Source organism: Ascaphus truei, chromosome 12, assembly GCF_040206685.1.
Source record: "Ascaphus truei isolate aAscTru1 chromosome 12, aAscTru1.hap1, whole genome shotgun sequence".
Taxonomy (NCBI): Eukaryota; Metazoa; Chordata; class Amphibia; order Anura; family Ascaphidae; genus Ascaphus; species Ascaphus truei.
Genome location: NC_134494.1, coordinates 2,797,544 through 2,815,505, shown reverse-complemented (window position 1 = coordinate 2,815,505; position 17,962 = coordinate 2,797,544). Strand labels below are relative to the sequence as shown.

The window sequence follows — 17,962 nt, the reverse complement described above, 5'->3', positions numbered from 1 at the left end:
CTCTCCAAACTGTGGGCAAGTAGGTAATTGGGGAATGAGAACTTTCCTACGAGGTTGATTGGGTGGGTATGTTGGCGATAGGCTTCCAAACCCTATATACATCCCACCCAGGCTATCCCCATTGTCTTTCGTTTTTCATTCTACCATGTGAGCGGATTTCCAACACGCTTCTAATAGCGGAGAAGAGCAGCAGCACATTCCTGGAACGCAAAGAGTCTTATTACATCGGAACCAAGGACAAAACTCTGCGTTAGGACACTGTGATTGCTGGGGTTTATCTGATTAACCCCAACGGACCAGAAAAGACTTTGCACATTCACAGAAGGATTGGGCTGGCAATATATGCCCTTGCAAAAGGACTACATTTTAAAAGACAATCTTCTAGTGCTTTGCACCTTTCTGGACATTATCCCCTGTTCCTATACAAGTAAGTGTAATTATTAAGGGTATTCTGCAGTTGTCTTGTGTTTGCCTATCAAGGGAATAAATCTCAGTTTATTTTGCTCAACTTGTTCTGCTCAATTGGACTCCACAAAATATAAATTTGTTAATAAGTGCGTCCATCGTGACAATATCTTCCTACAGCAGCACATGGTTACTCCGCCCCCTGATGTCACAGAGAGCTCTGCAGCTCTCTGCCTCAGCTCCCACCGAAGCCTCTGCTGCCTGCTCTTTGCAACCCCCAACCACACACCCCTCCCTCCACTCCCTCCGGTAACAGCTCCCAATCCAGCAGTCAAGTTACTGTCAAGGAGCCCGGAGGAGGAGAAAGGGGACCCTGACTTCTGTGGTCGTCGACTAGACCAGGGGGGCGCAAACTTTTTTCCCTGCGCCCCCCTGCCGGCTGTCCCCTCACTCCCGCGCCCCCCCCCCAACCCCAACTTACCCTCTCTCCGGCGTAATGACGTCACGTTGCCATAGCAACGTGACGTCACATGACCTCGCAGTGTCATTTTGACGCCGCGTTGCCATGGCGACGCCGGGAGGAAGCCGCCGGAGCCACGGGTAAGTATGGTTTACAGAGGCCCTGCAGCTCCCCCGGCACTTAATTTAAGTGCCTTCGGGAAGCGCGCGGGGCCTCTGTAAACCCCCCGTCGGCAGTCTCGCGCCCCCCCTGGGGGTCGCGCCCCACAGTTTGCGCACCGCTGGACTAGACTGCTGGGCCAAATGTCTCGGCTCTCCCTCCTGTCGGCTTTGCCTGGGCTATAGCTTTGCCTGGGCTATAGCTATGCCCCTGTGGAAGATTATTTATCCAACTTTGCCAGATTAAAAAATGGCACTAAAATTGTCAAAAGAGTACACCAGCTGATTTCAATGTTACATTTTTCTTGCGTTATATCAGAATTGTAAGGCAGGTTTGACATTGTTTCATAGCCTGAAGTACTTCAAGTGTGTGTAATTGTAATTTGAAGATTAATGTTACGAGTTTATAGTGTACATGGGAAAGAAGTCCTTTGTGAGGCTCCTTAGCCAATACCCAAATCCTCTAACTGTAGAAGATTAAAAATATGAGTGCACACAACAAAAAGTATTAACAAATTAAATGTACAGGATTATAAAGGACAAAGGAATAATACAAAAATGTCGCTTCTTCGGAATGTAAAATATTTTGTCTGCGCATGTGTGTATGTCTAATTGGAACCTTGTTGAATATGCGTGCCATCACATTTATGCAAATGCGTGTATGTCTAATTGGAACCATTTTATGTCAGCCCTTACTCTCCACTTTTTACTGTACAGTATATATGTATTTGACATGTGTGTACTGTCTAACCTGTTATAGTTATAGAATATATAGTTACGTACAGTACAGTATATACTGTAGTTATACTGTATATAGTTAGACAGTAGTTACAGTATAGTCCAATAATGTTAAAAACTCCAAGGCCTTTAATGCAGTAATCCTGGTGACATTTTTCTTTCAGAGATGCAGCAGTACAGGAAGGGAGGGGGAGAATGTGCAAATGTATTGTTCTGTGTGCATAATAACAGTCAGTAATTTGTCCTAATTCCCCCCTCTCTCCATGACAAAAGAACTACAGAATCCTATGCAGTCATTACGAAGAAGATAAAGACAAGATTGTAACTTTTTTTTTTTTTTTTTTTTAAATATTTTTCCTTTATTGGTGTCATACAGCGGGTAGGTACATGTTACAGAAACTGGTTAACAAGCCAACTTGTATATACGGCGCAGTACATGTACATTACATGGGAGAGGTAAGCGACACACAATAATCCCTTTTCCTTTTTTCAGTGATGAAAAGAAGGGGGGGAGACGAAGGAAGGGTGGATAGTTGGGAACGACTTTGGGAAGAGAGAGGGGGAGGACGGGGGGGGGGGGAAGGATTTTGAGGTTCGTTGGTCGGGGGGGGGGGGATGGATGTTGCTGTAAGGTTTATGTGGGGGTTGGTAGTCCTGGCCAAGGTTCCCAGACTGAATAAAATTGTGGGGTTTTTTGTTTCAGCATTGCCGTCAGTTTTTCCATAGTCATAATTCCGTCTATCCTAGAGATCACTGTCCTTCTGGAGGGGGCTTTAATTTTCTTCCACGCCGCCGCAACACAGCATCTCGCAGCCGTCAATATTGCCGCTGTGAGTCTGGCAGCAGGGGCAGGGAGGTTGTCGATTGGTTTTCCCAGCACGTAGGTCAGCGGGTCCAGGGGTATTTCTATATCCAGGGTCTCGGTCAGGAGGCCCTGGATCCGGGACCAGAATCTTTGGATCTCCGGGCATGTCCACCAAATATGGGACATGTCCCCCCTTTGACCACAACCTCTCCAGCATTCGTCTGAAGTGCCTGGGTAGATTTGGCTCAGTCTACTCGGGGTCAGGTACCAGTGAAATAATATTTTATAGATGTTTTCTTTTGTGACGGAACAAATTGATGTTTTGGTGGCTGCCTCCCAGATATCCTCCCAGTCCTCAAGGTCCAAGTTGGTATTTAGAGCTTCGTTCCATTTCTGCATATACAGGTGATTGGGGGGGGGGCTGGGATGCCTCGAGCGTTTTATATATCTCCGATATGAGGCCCTTTTGGTATTCGCCTTTGAGGCAGAGGGTCTCGAATCTGGAGCGCGGCGGGAACCTTAGGGTAGGGGACTGGGTTCTAAGGAAGTGTCGAAACTGTAGGTATTGGAATGTGGGTAAATCGGGGGACGAAAATTTAGCTCTTAGTTCCAGGAGGGGCATGGCCTCGTCTTTTTCCAGCAAATCCGCAACCACTCTGATGTTTAAGCCTTGAAATTGGCTGAATTGGGTTCGGGCACACCCGGGTGGGAAGTCCGGGTTCCCGAATAAGGGGGTCAATTGAGAGGGGGTTGAAGCTAAGCCGTATTTCCCTTTGGTTTTTAACCATGTCGACCACGTGCATCTCATAGCCCCGAGGCTAAGTCTCAACGATTTCTTGTTTTTGTGGGATGGGGACCACAATAGAGTTGGGAGGGTGTTCGGGGACGCGTGGTGTGTCTCTATCTCCAGCCAGCAATTGGAGGTGGGGGGGCTGTTCCATACTACCGCCTGCCTCAATTGGGCTGATTGGTAGTATCGGAGTATGTCCGGTGCCCCCAGGCCCCCTCTCGTCCTCGAGGCCAAGAGTACTGACCGTGGGACCCTGGCTCTCCGTTGTTGCCAAATAAACCTTAGGATATGGGCCTGGATATTCCTCAGTTCTGCTAATGGTACAGAGACAGGGAGGGTCTGAAAGAAGTAGAGTAAACGGGGTAGGATATTCATTTTGGTGGATACTATTCTTCCGAACCAGGAGATCTGGTGGGTTAGCCAGGTCTCTAGATCTTTTAAGATTTGGCGGAAGAGGGGGGGGTAGTTAATTTGGTATAATGAGTTATATGAGCTCGCTATTTTAATTCCAAGGTACTTGATATGGGAACTATTCCATTTGTATTTAAATTTCTTTTGTAGGGCTGACCAAACGGGGTTCGGTAGGGAGATGCTGAGCGCCTCCGACTTGTCAGTATTGACTTTATAGTCTGACAGTTGGCCAAATTCGTTGAGGAGTTTTTCTAGGTTAGGGAGGGAGGTGAGGGGGTCTAACATGGTGAGGATTATGTCATCGGCGAACAGGGATATTTTGTATTCCCTGTCTCCGATTGGGATACCTTTAATAGTGGGTTCAGTTCTAATTCGGGCGGCCAGGGGCTCTATGGATAGGGCGAAAAGTAAAGGGGAGAGGGGGCAGCCTTGTCTAGTGCCGTTTTGTATTTTTATTGGGTTGGAGCGGCCTCCCGGGAGTTTTAGTAGGGCTGTTGGGTTAGTATAGAGGGCCCGGACGCCAGCAAGAAATGGTCCGGAGAAGCCGAATTGGCTCATCGTTTGGTCGAGGTAGGACCATCTGATGCGGTCAAAGGCCTTCTCCGCGTCGAGGCTTAGTATCAGGGCCTGGGATTGTTTGAGGTGCACGTGGTCTATTATATCAATAATTTTGCGGGTGTTGTCAGAGGCCTGTCTTCCTGACACAAATCCCACCTGGTCTATATGAATTAGTCTTGGGAGAATAGGATTCAGCCTGTTTGCGAGAATTTTGCTGAAAAGCTTGAGGTCGGAGTTTAGCAGGGATATTGGGCGGTAGCTGCCGCATTGAAGTGGGTCTCTGCCCTCTTTATGTATAATAGCCAGATTGGCTGCTGACATAGTGTCTGGGATCTGTTGATCCTGCATGAAGGAATTGTACATTTCTAGGAGATGAGGGGACAGGGGGCCTACAAATTTAAATTTTTTTTAAAAATTTACAATTTAAAAAGACTAAAGGTGATATAATTTGCATTCAAGAAACCCATTATAACAACACAGACCCACCAAACACATTTAACCACACGTACCCCCAAGCGTTTTTTGCTTCCTCCCCCAGCAAGAAAAGAGGGGTGGCCATCCTGATTAAAAACAATATACCATTTGCCCCGACGCTGATAACCAAAGATCCCGAGGGACGATATATATTACTCCAAGGCACGCTCTCAGGCTCCCCCATAGCTATCCTTAATATTTATGCCCCAAACGCCAACCAAACTCAATTCCTACAGAACCTCCTTAGCACTCTCGACCAATCGACGCTCTCCTCCCTTCTCCTTGTCGGAGACGTAAATATGGTACTTAGTCCAGACCATGACAGATCAGGCCAAACTACTGCCCCATACTCCACCCAACTACAGACAAAAGCCCAAAAATTCCAAGATATCCTCAGAGAGTACTCTCTGACAGACATTTGGCGGGCCCAGCACGCGGGTCAGCGGGACTACTCCTTCTACTCAACCCCCCATCAGTCTTACTCGAGGATCGACTATTTTCTAGGCACCAATAATGTTCTCCAGGCATCCTCCCACTCCGAAATAGGCCCAATAACGTGGTCCGACCATGCCCCTATCGCACTCACCCTCTCTCTGCCTTTCGTCAAGTCATTAACATATAATTGGAAACTTAACGACTCGCTCCTCAACGACCCACAAGTAGTCAAAACAATTAAGCAAAAACTGCTCACCTTTTTCCAAATAAACAAAGGCTCAGTACCTTCGGCAGCAACTCTATGGGAGGCCCACAAAGCCACCATCAGAGGGGAACTCATATCAATAGCCTCCTACAAGAAAAAACTTAAACAGAAAGCCCAGAATGAACTTACTGATAAAATTCTTGCGTTAGAGCGCTCACACAAGCTATCCCTATCGAAAAAGGTGCTCAGAGCACTCGAGAAAGCGAGATCCGACCTAAAATTGCTTCAACTTGACGAGGTAGAGAGAGCCCTGAAATGGACCAAACAGCGGTTTTACGATAGGGGCAACAAAGCGGACAAACTTCTGGCCTCGAAATTAAGAGGCATGAAAGCAAAGACCCAGATCACAAAGATCAGGACTAAAAGCGGTCTAATCTCTTATAATGAGAAAGATATCGCAAGTGAGTTTGCAGAGTTCTACACGGATCTCTACAACCTTCCCCCCACTGGCCACCCAAAGGATAACGCCAAAAATACCTCCGACTACCTAACCAAATGCAACCTCCCATCCCTCACACAAGAAGAACTCGAGTTCTTAAATAAGAAAATAACTCAAGAGGAACTAAAAAAAGCAATATCCTCACTTAAAATAGCTAAAACACCTGGACCGGATGGATTTACCAACGGTTATTATAAAGATTGTAACTTTTGAAGAAGAGGCGACGTTGTCTTTTTGTATTATTCCTTTTTCTTTTATTATCCTGTACAAATAAAAATGTTCATTCTTTAAATATACTTTTTGGTGTGTTCACAATTTAACTGTCTATACACTTACAGTAGTACTATACCTGAGACAAAGAGACAGAAAGAGAGACACAGAGAGAGAGAGCTAGACAGACACAGAGAGATAGAGAGACAGAGAGAGAGACAGCGAGTGATGACAGGGAAACAGAGAGAGACAGGGTGGGTGGCAGAGAGAGGGTGGAGGAGAGAAAGGGTGGGTGGTGGAGAGAGTGAGAGGGTGGGTAGCAGAGAGAGAGGGTGGGTGACAGAGACGGGGGTGAAGGGGAGGGTGGGTGACTGACTGACTGTGGGTGGGTGACTGACTGGGTGTATTCATTGGAAGGGAGGGTGCCAACCTGTGCAGTAGAGTTCATCCAGGCAGCTTGCTTGCTCTGCACATGCGATGTCCTCCACATGCTGCCGGGCGGGAGGTCGGGAAGCCAGGAAGGCCAGCACCAGGCTCCAATCACTTCAGCTCACGACCTTCGCAGCGTCTCGTGCTTCTCAGCGTCAGAAGAGGCTGCCTCCTCAGCTCCTTGACGCTGCATGACATCACGAGCGTCATGTTTGCATGGCAACGCGGCATCATTTAACGCCACACTGCATCATTTGACGTCACACGGCCATTGCAGTTGGAGAAGGAGGAAAATAATGCAGATTTACCACGTGTATTACTACTGTGAAGCGCTATGTACATTAATGGCGCTATATAAATAAAGATACAATACAATGCCTGTAGAAGCTGCAACACGCCGCTGAAGCACCTCGCCAGTGGCTAAAATGCAGTTGCCCCGGGTGACCGTCGTCTAAATTTAACATACAGTAGATTGAACTTGATGGACGCATGTCTTTTTTCAACCTCATCTACTATGTAACTATGTAACTGGGTGCAGTTACCAAAAGCCTGGCCAAGAAATCCCCTCGCTCTCTCTGGATCAGAGCATTTTCCTGTGCAAGCTGTAATGGAGAACATAACCGAAGCTACTGAAAGTAAAGCCCTTTTGATTATATCTCTAAGACTATTTACTGACTCAGTGTGCAAGTTATTGGCTGAATCCAGAATCTTTGCATTACACTTGGCCAGCTCCTCCTTGGTGAAATAAATGGTAATTTATTTCTTGTAAAAGACAGACACACAAAGTTACACAATTCAAGATTAACACACTTACTGGGAATGGGGGCTAACGAATAAATCCATTTCCAGAATAAAATTCCTTAAGATCACCTTTTTAGAGCACTTTCCAATGACCGGTAGTTACTCACAAAAGTCCTGGAACTGTTTCTGGCATGCAATGCCTGCAGTGACCGCTATTTTTGAAAAAGCTGGACTTAGAACCTTTTCTGCCTTGAAAATCTTTGAAGCCGGCCCGCGTCTATTCAGTTCCGAGAATGTGCTGCTGTTGGTTTTGCGCTTGGAATCTGCGCTGCCCATTGGCTGCAGGCTCTCTTAAGCTTTCAGGCTCACATTTACTAACCTGAACAGCCTATCCGAGTGTGGGAATTCTCCTGCCAGCCAATCACTAATTTGCCTAGCCTCCTGGGTCAGCGAGATCTGCCAATACCCTTTGCTCAGATCCATGGTTGTCAGATATTTTGCCCCAGCGAGCTCATCTAACAGCTCATCCATACGGTGCATGGGATAAGCATCTGACACCATCCCTGCATTGAGCCGCCGGTTGTCCACACAGAAGTGGATGGTCCCGTCCTTCTTAGGTACAAGGACTACCAGACTAGCCCAAGGGTACTGGACGGTACAATTACCCCTAGGGCCAGCATCCGCTCTACCTCCCTCTCAATACTGCCCTTCACCTCTGCTGATACACGATAGACATGCTTATGCAGAAGTCTCACCTCACCTGTGAGCACTGGGTGGTCTGTGATATGTGTTCTGCCCGGCTTGTCCGTGAACAGAACCCTATACTGATCTAGAATAGCCCTCACCTGTACCCTCTGCCGCTTACTGAGTTCAGACCCTATCTCAACCTGCTCTACTGTGCCCCCTTCCTAGTTTCCCCTAGGAGGTCAGGCAGAGCATTGCTTGCCGGGTTTCCCATCAGTGGGATTCAGATAGCCAGCACTGATTCCACACTCGGTGCAAAATACTCTTTCAGCATGTTTATATGATAAGTCCTAGTTCTTCCTGTCTCGCCATCTAACTGCACAACATAGTTGTACTCATTCATCTTTCTGAGAACTGTGTACGGTCCAGACCAGACAGCCATTAATTTGTTCTGCCGAGTGGGCTTTAGAACAAGCACTTGCTGTCCTGGGATGAATGATCTGCTACGGGCATTTTTGTCATACCAAACTTTCTGCTTGGTCTGAGCCTCCTTGAGATTAGCGTGTGCCAAGTCCATAAGCATTTCTAGCCAGTCTCTGAGATCTACTACATACTGAAGCACAGAAGCATCATTATTAGTAGTCTCCCCTTCCCATCCCTCACGGAATAGGTCCCCGTACCCTGCGACCATATAGCAGCTCAAAGGGAGAGAACCCGGTAGATTCTTGCGGTACCTCTCGTTATGCAAACAGCAAGTGCTGCAGGTGAATCTTCCAGTCCTTCCCTTCGGCGTCTATAAAAGCTCGCAGCATCTGCTTCAGGGTACCGTTGAACCTGTCTCACACAGTCCGTTCGTTTGTGCGTGATAAGGGGTCGTGTGCTGGTGCTTCAGCCCGCATTCATCCCATGAATTGTGACCTTTGATCAGTTAGAATCTCACTAGGGAAATCTACTCTAGTAAAATCACTAACCATGCTTTTGCTACTGCCCTAGCATCAATGGTGGAAAGCGCTACAGCCTCAGGGTACCGGGTGGCAAAATCCACCACCGTGAGTATGTAACGCTTGCCCGACCAACTGGGGATCATGAGATGACCCACTATATCCATAGCTACCCTCTGGATAGGTTCCCCAATTACTGGTAACGGGTTCAGGGGTGCTCTCACCCAATCACTCACCTTACCTACTCGCTGGCAGGCATCACAGGAGCGGCAGAAATCTGCTACTGCCCCTGATGCCCCCTGCCAGTACTAATGCTGCAACAGCCGGGCTCTCGTCCAAGTGACCCCTGATGCCCAGCTATTGGATTTGAGTGGGCTACCTGTAACAACTGGTGCCTATACTCCTTTGGTGCTAATAACTGTCGCCTACCGGTCCAGACCCTATCTAGACCGATAGCCGTCTGCTCTCTATAAAAGAGCCCACGGTGCCATGAAAACTTTTCTGACCCACTGTCTGAGTTAGACTCTGATGCCCGGAGCCTCATGCGCTCCAAGCTGGGATCAAATTCACAATATCCTTAAACTGTGTCCCTAATTCTGGCCACCCCTCCTTAGTCTCTAAGTTAGGGAAACAGATAAAGGTGAAGGTAAGTCAGTGCAATGTTGCGACCCAGTCTGGCTTACCTGCCTGGTCTCCTCAGAGACACCTGGAACTGTTGGTCCCAATTGCAGGGGGACGGTGGAACCTTCAGGTGCAACTCTTGATGACTGACTCCTGGTAATCGCTGCAACAGAAGCCAGCTCTGCCGTAAAAACGCATGTTACATGCCCCAAGTCATTGCCAAGGAGGACCTCTGGATCTAATCCGGGCAATACCCCCACCTCCCTCATTCCACATCCGGCATCCGAATCAAGAAAGACGCGGGCAACCTGGAGGGATCTCCACCTGGCATGATCACTTGCATCCCTGTGCCCAGGAGCAAATGCTCTGCCCAGACCATATCAGGTCAGACCAGAGTAACAGTGACACCGAAGTCCAGCAAGCCGGCTGCTTGGCGAGCTCCGATGGTCACTGGTCGAAGATGCCTCTGCCAGACATCGTTGGACTGCATCCCGACTGGTGCAATCTCATGTCCCTCCGTCTCCGCTGCTGGTTCCTGGGTGACAAGTGCAGATCTCTCCATGGAGCTTCCCTGCCGGGCTGGTTTGACGGCTGTACTTGGCTCCTCTGTGTGTGACTGTCACACACGGGTGACCGGCCTCACAGCTGGAGAGCCTTGCCCTGATGGGGTCCACCGGACCTCAGATGGTCTGGGCAGTCTGGCTTGATGTGCCCTGTCTTGTTGCACTGATAGCACCTCCTTTCATGTTGGAACTCTGCAGTTTTGGTTGCACTGTCTGCTGCTGCAGGTTTACTCTTCCACTGAGGAGTGCTTTTGGCTCCCTTGTCTGAAGTGGCTGTGTCCTGGTTAGCCCCTTTCTTATGCAATACCACCTGACTGGTTACAAACTCATCAGCCAGCTTTGCAGCGTCTGTGTAAGTCTTTGGTTTGCGGTCAAAGATCCACTCCCGCACATCCGCAGGACACTGCTGCAAAAACTGTTCTTTGTATATCAATTCCAGATGCAAGTGGTACTTAGTAGCACCATTTATCCTCCATGCAAAGCCATGCGGGAGGCAAACAGCGTGTAGGACTCATCGGACCATTTCTCCTCGGACCGAAATGTGCCACGATACGCTTCTGTGGTGAGGACATACTGGGATAACAGTAGAGCTTTCACATACCTGTAGTCATTGGCATCCTTGTGTGCGATTGCCTGCAAAGTCTCTTTGGCTTCACCGGACAATAACGGGTCAAGCCGCAAACCCCAGACCCGTTCTGGTACCTTGTATCTGTGTGTAACGCTTGCACTGCCCATGAGCAAGACAGGACCCCAGTACTGAGGTGGGAAGATATTAAACCACGCACCCACAGCAGCGGAAGCGTGCCTGGCAGGCGGATTGTCAATGTAGCCAGATCTGGATTGGAGAGAGTGGGTTATCAGATACTTGCCAGAATCTTGGGTTGGAGAAGTTAGAGCAGTAAAGTCCGTTAGCCGTGGTCTGGAGCTGGAGAGATTAGAATTGTAGTTATCCGTATAGCCGTGCTCAGGGTTGGAGAAGTTTAGAGTAGTATTGATCCGTATAGCCGTGGTCTGGGTTTGAGCTGTCCGCAGTGTCGAAGGTAGCCGGGGTCAGTATCCAGAGAGGTTCCAAGTTTAAGCCGGGTCAGTACACAAAGAATCAAGCTGCAGGAAAAACACAGGACAAAGGAGCAAGGCAGAACAAAACGCAGGAGCTCAGGGCTACAACCAGTTACGCTCAGCAAAGCAGGAATGAATGAGAAAGGCATATAAAGGATACCAGATCCAATGAGACAGGAAGCAGAGCAGAGGAGAAGCCTCCGTGGAGACACGGATAGGCTAGGAGACAAGTGGACTAACAACACTTGACACACATCTGGGGCGCGGTGCACGTCATCACGTGCGCGTCGCGTGTGAGAGACATGCATCCGATGAGGCAGAGCTAAGCTCCGTGGCACACTAGAAGAGCTGCATGTGAGCGCTCTTTAAACAGCGGGGTTGCGCGCACGCACTGGTGCCAGAGCAGAGGTCTGTTGTAATGCAGGTAAGGAGGGAACATGTCGCAAAGGAGGTGTTCCCCGATTTCTTACAGTACACCCTCCTTTAGGATCGGCCTCAGGACAATTTCCATAAGGCTTGTGCGGAAACCTGGCGTGGAATCACTTTAACAAGCCGGGAGCATGGATCTGACAAAGAGGTAACCAGGAACGTTCTTCTGGCCCATAGTCTTTCCAATGTACGAGGAATTGAACACCTCCTCTGGAGAATCTGGAATCGATTATGGATTGAATTTCAAATTCTTATTAACCCTGTTCGATGACAGGTAGAGGTTTGGGAGAGGTATCAGGAAACTGGAAACTTTGGACAACTGGTTTGAGCAAAGAGACGTGAAAGACCACTGGAATTCTCATAGATTGAGGCAGTTGTAGGCGGTATGCCACAGGATTGACCTGTTTGAGAATAGTGGAAGGACCCAGGTACCTTGGAGCCATCTTTAGATTAGGGATCTTCAATCTTATATTTTTTGAAGAAAGCCACACCTTGTATCCTGGCCTAAATTTGGGTGCCTCGCGACAATGGCGATCTGCTTGTGTTTTTTGTCTGCGTACTGCGTCCTGCAAAGTCTTTTGAATCCTCCTCAAAGAATTTTGAAGTGAATTTATTCTGGAATCTGCTGCTGGAACTCCAGAAGGTTTGGAAGAGATGTGAAGACGTGCTGGATGAAATCCGTAATTTATGAAAAACGGTGATTCCTGAGTTGACTTATTTCTGAGAGAGTTGTGAGAGAACTTGGCCCATGTCAGTAATTCCACCCAGTCATCTTGTGTATCCGAAATAAAGCAATAGAGAGAGGTGATCTGGCACACACACAATCAGAAATAAGATGTCACCTACCGGTGCCCACGGACCAAGGGGGATCATCTTGCCAAATCCCCAAGTAGTAACACAGGTAAGGAAAACAGTCCAGGCACACGTTCTTATCCAAAAGTAGAAACTTTAATCCAGCATAAATCCTGGATTTATGCTGCATTAAAGTTTCTACTTTTGGATAAAACTGTGTGCCTGGACTTCCGGTGACGTCACTCTGAATGGCAGGGTAGGCAAAGAGCTCCCGACGCCCTCCCCGCAAAGCTAATTAGAAGAGCACCCCAAACTACGCAATTACCCCCCAAAAGTGGCCAGCACCCTCCCTAAGACCTTGGTCATGGCGGGGAAACAGCAAAAGAAAACACAGACCCTGTATCGAAGTTTTTCCAGCCGACTCAGCGACCGACGGAGCCGTCCTCAGAGTCGCAAGATGGCGCCGAGGAGCACGAGCACGCCGCGGAGGCCGCGTTGCTCGGCCAATTTGTCCCGGCCCAGCAGGAGCTTAATAAAGAATTTTTTGAGGCTCTACTCCTCAGGATGAGGAGGGGATTTCTGGAGGACTTGGAGACGGTCCTACGCGACATCAGGACAGATCTGAGCACCCTAACCGCAAGGACCGAGGCAGTTGAGGCACAAATAAACACCATCTTGACAGCCCACTCTAATACGGAGGATGACATGGCAAGGATGGGGCACGAGATTGCTGACCTCAAAAATGCTCTCGAGGACCACGAAAATCGTGACAGTAGGCAGAACCTACGATTCAGAGGAATACCTGAATCAGTCCCACCAGAATCCATCCAGCCTTACCTGAAAAAACTCTTCCTAAACTTAGTCCCCGAACTATCCGAGCATGACCTCCAGCTCGACAGGGCACACAGAGCCCTCGGTCCTAAATCCCCTGACCCTAACTGCTCAAGGGACGTGATCGTGAGATTCCACGTCTACACCACGAAAGAAAAGATCTCGGCGTCCGGGAGAAGAGCTGGAGACGTCAAGATAGATGACCATACAGTCCAGATTTACAGTGACCTATCCAGGTCCACGGTCATGAAGAGGATGGAGATGAAGCCCCTCACGACTCTCCTACGAGACCGGGGAGTCACCTACCGTTGGGGCTTCCCCTTCAAACTGATAGTCCCAAGGAACGGAAGATTTTACACTATTTCGCACCCGGAGGACACCAACGATTTCCTAAAAGCCATCGGCATCAACCCCCCCCCCCCCCGCGATGAGAGGAACGCCCCCCCCCCCGTGCGGCACGACCTGAGTCCGCGGAAACTCCACGAACATCAGAACGACTCGCTAACCAAAGGGTCCACTGAGTCTACCACCACACAGCTGTGTCCCAAACAGCCCTATCACCCCTGCACCCCCACCTGGCTACCTCCATATCCAACAACCCACTCACCCCCACTAACTCTCTTCTGCATTAATTCCAGAGCCACTAAAGAGACGATCCGGCTGGATCTACTCCCCCTTAGTGCTCCCCCACCACCCCATACCCCCCCCACGCTCTACCCCTCCCCTCTTCTTCCCCCTCCCCCTCTCCTCTTCCCCCCCTCTCCTCTTCCCCCCCCCCTCCCCCGCACGAGGTCCTACTCCCGAACGGCCTTGAGCACATCTCCCCCCCCTCCTTACCTCGCTCCGTCTAACCCCCTCGCATCCGCTACCTCCACGCCTCGGCTGACGTCCATCCTTCAGCACGGCCGAGCCATCCTCGAGGATCAGCCGACAAGACACAGTGCCAAGGGACTCTCCTTCCTTCCGCAACGACAGACCGGGACTAGCATGTGACAGCTGCCTAACGCACCACACCGATCAGCGATCCCGACTGCCCAGGAGAGGGGGGGTCTTAACGGGCCAGAGACACTGGACTGACCAAAACGCAGGACCTCCCCTCCCAGGGAGCCGGACTCCCCGATCCCCAACAGCCCGGAGAGAGCAGCTGGGTATCCCTCCAGGACTCTAGGACTCTAAGCTGCGGCGCAAATCCAGAAACTCGGGGCAGAAGGCTGACTCCCCCCGCCACCAGCCCCCGATGAAAGGTCATATAATCCAAGCTTCCCCTGCCATTCCCCATCCCCCTCCCTTTTTCTCCCCTGCCCGGTTCAACAGTCACCCCCATATCCTGCTTCGAGCCCGCTTCAAATGTACTGTATATAACCAATATCGCAAGCCTGGCTGTACTCCCTGTGTACCCCCACTCTATGCTCCACGATCGATCCCCCCCCCAGAATGAGGAGGTCTACAAACTGAATATAAAGTGTTGCATTTCCCCCAAAGCTAAGTCCCCACGAATACGTCCTCCCTCCCCCCCCCCCACTCCCCAACACTCCCCTCTCCCCGGAGCTCCCTGTTCTAAAAAATTGGTTGTATCATGATGTAAATGAGTCCCACCTCAACTAATGCTATATCCTCCCCCTTTCCTTCGCCCCCCCACCCCCCATGCTCCCCGTGCACCCTGACTTAAGGGGTAATCTAAGACGCTCATCGTGGACCTATACGCCACCCAGGGGCTCCCTGCGCCGAACCTCAGTCTAAAGCTATGTGAAGATAAACTGTTGCATCTGTCAAATGTTATGTACCAACGATCACTAGCCACCCTACCTCTCCCCCCCCTCTTCCCCCCTTCCTCCCCCTCCTGTCCCCTCCCCCCCCCTCTTGTCCCCCCACCCTCCCTTCCCCTCTCCCCCCTCCCATCTCACACACTTCGGCTGCAAGGGCATCGTAAGCCCACCACGGCAGAACTATGCACCCCCAGGGCCCCCCTGCGCCGACCCACAGTTAAATATATGGTGTAAATAAGCTGTTGCAATCACTAGTTGGTAATAATGTGATGAAAATGTACTGCACGTCCTCAAATGCCAGACCCCTCTGAGTCCCCCTCCCCCATCAAGCCCCTCTCTCCCCCTCCCCCCCTTCCCCCTTTCACCCTCCGGCTGCAAGGGCAACGTCAGCCCGCCACGGCAGAATTATGCACCCCCAGGGGCTCCCTGCACTCAACCACAGTTAAATATATTGTGTAAATGTTGCTGTTGCAACTGTTAACTGCTACTAAAGTGATGAAAATGTACTGCACGCTCATAAAAGCCGGACCCCCCTGAGTCCCCCCCCCATCACGCCCCTCCTCTCCCCCATCATGCCCCCCACCTCTCCCCTCCCATCATGCCCCCCCCCTCCCACCACATCCGCACTCTGACAAACAGGGTATCCCAGGACCACTATGATATATCCTCGCTCTCCCTGGAACTATTTGAACCAGATCAAAATTGATTGTAATATGTTGAAATTGTGCTCCACCTGTGCCAGTGTCGTGTTCCCCCCTCTCCTCCCCCCCCCCAGTTCCCCATGCCGTCCAAACCCCAAGGTTTACAGGGCAATCTAAGCCCACCTCTATAGATCTATGTACAGAGGCGACCAACTTTATTCTAACTCGGCTAGTTCCGCAAATTTGGGTATATCCCGGTGATGTTCGGTTTTGTATCATTTTCGGCCGGAGTGTATAGCGTTATTTTCCCGGCTGTGATTTAAGCATTTTATTCCCACTGGCTGCAATACTGCAATGCCGTGTAAAAAAACATGGGGGCGTTTGCGAGCTGTTGTCTTTGAAGCCGTCCCCTATAACCCCTAACATACAGTACTGTACATTTTTATTCATAGTGTACATGTGCAGGGGGTCTCCGGAGCTGAACCGCATTGGTTTCAGGTCAGGGGACCCCCTGCCCCCCGAGATACAGCCCCCTTTATGAGGTGCCGGTATCCCTCTGCGTTTAAAGGTCCCGATCACGTGACCGCGGCCTGTAAAGCAAGCAGAGGGATACCGGCACCACCTAAAGGGGCCTTTATCTCGTGGAGCAGGGGGTCCCCGGACCTAAAACCACAGCGGTTCTGCTCCGGAGACCCTCTGCACATGTACAGTATAAATAAAACACACACATCAATAAAGAATCGTTCTTTACCTTAGCGGCTATGTGCTATGGTAACGAAGCAGCATTTCTGTATTTTAATAATATTGTACAGTGAGCAGTGGGTTCCCTGAGCCAGAAATGAATGCTCAGGGGACCCCCTGCTCCTGCACAATATTATTAAAAATACAGAAATGCTGCTTCATTACCATAGCGTATAGCCGCTAAGGCAATGAAGGGGTTAACCCACCGTGCCCGCTTTATTGTGGGTAGCGGGGGTGGGTGAAGGGGGTATTTGGCCCTTGCTGTGAGTTTAGGACTTGCGGGGGGGTTGCGGGTGCACTTAACCCCTTCACGACCGTAGCAGTTAATACCGCTATGGTCATGAAGGGGTTAACCCCTCCCGCTACCCTCCGCAAGCCCTGAACAACCACCGTTTGGGCTAATACCCCCTTCACCCACCCCCGCTACCCACAATAAAAAAAACTCACACACAGCAGCCGCCCAAAAAATAAATAAATCTAAATAAATAAATGAATATAAATAAATACATTTGAAATACATTTTTATTTATAGTGTAGATGTGCAGGGGGTCTCCGGAGCTGAACCGCATTGGTTACAGGTCGGGGGACACCCTGCTTCCCGAGATACAGCCCCGTTTATGAGGTGCCGGTATCCCTCTGCATTTAAAGGTCCCGATCACGTGACCGCGGCCTGTAAAGCAAGCAGAGGGATACCGGCACCCCCTAAAGGGGCCTGTATCTCGGGGAGCAGGGGGTCCCCGGACCTAAAACCACAGACACACACACACGCACACCGTATAGAATGGCCCTCACACACAGACACACACACACACGCACACAGTATAGAACGGCCCTCACACACAGACACACACGCACACAGTATAGAACGGCCCTCACACACAGACACACACACACACGCACACAGTATAGAACGGCCCTCACACACAGACACACACACACACGCACACAGTATAGAACGGCCCTCACACACAGACACACACACACGAACACAGTATAGAACGGCCCTCACACACAGACACACACACACACGCACACAGTATAGAACGGTCCTCACACACAGACACACACACGCACACAGTATAGAACGGCCCTCACACACAGACACACACACACACGCACACAGTATAGAACGGCCCTCACACACAGACACACACACGCACACAGTATAGAACGGCCCTCACACACAGACACACACACGCACACAGTATAGAACGGCCCTCACACACACAGACACACACACACACACACGCACACAGTATAGAACGGCCCTCACACACAGACACACACACACGCACACAGTATAGAACGGCCCTCACACACAGACACACACACACGCACACAGTATAGAACGGCCCTTAGTTAGCCGACTTGATCCAGGATGGACAGTACATAATACGGCGCTCCTCCCTATAGACGTTTGCTGCTGGTAAAAAGATCGGCTCTACATATAGAAAAAACAAAAACAACGATTCCTGCGCTCCTACCAATTAAGCTAAAATAAAACAGTAATCTCATGAATAAGGGTTATTTAGTTAAACCCTTTGGCCAAAGCATCATAAGCATGCAGCCCTGTCAA

General features: G+C 49.9%; 1 protein-coding gene across 3 annotated transcripts in view; it reads left to right on the top strand.

Annotated features, from left to right (window-relative positions):
- Positions 1–17,962, top strand: part of LOC142464319 (uncharacterized) — a 582,685-nt gene that overhangs the window by 459,761 nt on the left and 104,962 nt on the right. The window lies entirely within an intron of this gene.